The sequence below is a fragment of the Chaetura pelagica genome, unplaced genomic scaffold, assembly GCF_000747805.2.
Source record: "Chaetura pelagica isolate M959 unplaced genomic scaffold, ChaPel_1.0 scaffold72, whole genome shotgun sequence".
Classification (NCBI taxonomy): domain Eukaryota; kingdom Metazoa; phylum Chordata; class Aves; order Apodiformes; family Apodidae; genus Chaetura; species Chaetura pelagica.
In genome coordinates, this window is record NW_009952560.1 from 3,657,379 (window position 1) to 3,660,079 (window position 2,701).

The following is a 2,701-nucleotide window of genomic DNA, read 5'->3' on the forward strand; positions in this document are numbered from 1 at the left end:
AAACCCCCCCCCCCCCGGGGGCTGCGACCCTCACAGCAGCTCCCAAACAGCTCACCCAACACTACCTTGTGCCAGCCCCTCGCAGCTCCCCACCCAGCAGCCCCCCTGACTCAGCAGGGACACCCCCACCAAGATCCAAGCCAAAACAGGGCACGCAGGGGCTGGAGCAGCCCTCCCAGACCAAACCTTGCACTGCTGCCACTTTGTGCCCCCACGGCCCTGCCACCCCAGCTGAGGACTCCCCTGACTCCCACCAACACCACTCAGCACATCAATATTGCATTTGGCTTCATATTGAAAGTTAATAAATCTTTAAATCCAAGAGCCCTGCACAGCCCAGTGCAGCCAGGAGTCCTGTCAGTGCTGGCAGAGAGGGGTGGGGAGTCCTGCATTTGGGGGTGGGATAGACAAGATCCCTAACATGGACCAGATGCACCCCAGCTCTGCCAGGACACCACAGCCCTTCTCAGACCTTGCTTCATTAGCAATTAGCAGCTAATAACCATCCCTTAGAGGTGGAATGAGCAGAGATGGGGAGCCAGTCCCTGCCCCTCAGCTTCCAGGGAAAAGAAGATCACCAGCTCTAACCTGTCCTGCCTCTTCATGGTAGAATGTCCCCAGGCTCGGGATGCTCTGGAGAAACCCAACTCCCTCACCCAAGCACCCTTCCCCATCAGGTGGGCTCTAAGGGGGATCCAAGGCAGCACAGAGAGGACAAAACTGACAGCCCCCACCAGGAACACCAGCTCGGAGACCATCAGGCTCCACCACCTCCCCTCCACCAAGGCCAAGGTCTGCAACTCCAGGCTAAACTGTGGGGTGGGCAATGTGGGCCCCCAGAGTGGCACTGGCACCACAGGGGACCTGGCAACCCAGGCTGGGGTGGCTCAGTGGCAAAGTAATCAGGAACACAGCTTTAATGAGGCAGCTGGGGACCCTGGAAGGTGACACCTGCAGCTGTGCAGGGAAGAAGGCAGCACTGATGGCACAGAGGGGGAAGGGACTGGCCTGTGGGGACTCAGCAACAAAATTACTTTTGAGCAGCTATTTTTCCCAGTTGGAGCAGATCTACATCCCAATCCCAGACCTGAGCTGGGGAAGGGACCTGCAAGCACTGCACTAACAGGGCACCCAGGGAGAGGGACCCTGTCCAGCTCCCAGGAGGGAGCACAGAGCCACATCCCCTTAGCTCCAGCTGTGCCACCCATGGCCATGCAGTATTCACGGGGCTCTCTACTCTGGGAGGCTGGGCAGAGGACCCTCCCCAGCATCCCTAACACCTTCTGTAGGGAGGACCCAAGCTCCACCAAGCAGCTAGGACAGGCAAGAGGGACATTGCTGTCTGAGGGGACACAGAGGGGCTGGCCCTGCATCTCCCTGCCTGTGGGGTGCTCCTGCCACCAGCCAGCCCCAACCCAGCACCCACCTCCTTCCCCTGCAGCTGCGTTGCCCCTGCAGCCTGTTCCTGTGTCTGTGCCAAAACACAATGCTATTTTTGCTCCCGTTTTTTAGCAACAGTGGAAATTCTGCTCCACCCCAGGCGTGGGGACTGAAAGGAGGGAGGCAGCCTGGCCCACGGGAGCCACACTGGGGGAGCAAGGACACCCAAAGCAGCCTGGTAGCCCCAGCTGGATCCAGCCCCAAAGTGCAGCAAGAACTGCTGCCCATAGGATGCTAACACCATTCAGGGCAGGGGTTTACAGGATGGCCTGTGGGAGGGTGAGCTGGCCTGGAATGTGTCCCCATAGGCAATTATTTTCCTTAGGAAAATAATGTTTCTGCTCTGTCACCTCTTCTCAGAGCCAGCCTGGGGTAATCCTAGTGCTATGGTCCCCAGAAGGCAGCACAGCCAAGGACAGTGGCTGGTTCCTTGCCCAGCCCTGTGGGTGACAACACAGTCACAGCAGCTCAGGGTGGCATTTTCTTCACTTTCAATGCAGGCATGTGCTGTTCCCTGGCACCCCAGCAGTGTGCTGGCACACCTCAGCTCTCACCCATCCCAACCCACCACTGGGAGAAGCCAAACATCCATAAGGAGCCTGCAAGATTTTGGGAAAACGCTGCGGTTTCCCTGTGCCTGGGTGAAAATTCACCATGACAACAGGGATGCAGGAGCTGGCCTTGGCCCTGCCTCCACAGGCCTCCTCCAAAGAAGGCTGGCTCAACAAACAGCATCTCCCCCACACCATTGCCACCTTCCCCAGCATGATGAAGGCCAGACCCTGCCCCACATCCCCCAAAACATGGGCAGGCCAAGCAGCATTCCCTCCACCTCTCCTGCATGGAGGCTGGATGCAGCCTCCAGGCTCTAGCCCAGTACCTGCACTATCTGCAGAGCAGGGCCCTGGGATTGTTGCTGCTGGATGTGGCCTCTGCCTGTGGGTGCTGGAAGCTGGAAAACTTTGTGGGGGCTCAGCCATCTGCAATGCCCCCCACAGCACCCCCCTCCCCCCAGGGCAGGGCGGGGGGCAGATCTGTGCAGGGAGCACCGTGCCCCCTTCTCTGGAGCATCCCACCTTCCCACACATCCATGCCAAACGTTGCTGCCCCACAGATGCCAGGCTCCAAGCTCAACACCGCACCCCAAAACACTCCCGTGGTGCCCACGCAGCTCAGTGCTCCACCAGAATGAACCACAGGAAAACCCTGTGACCAAGCCCTCCCCATCCCTTTGCTGTGTCCCCAGCTCCCCTGCCAGCCA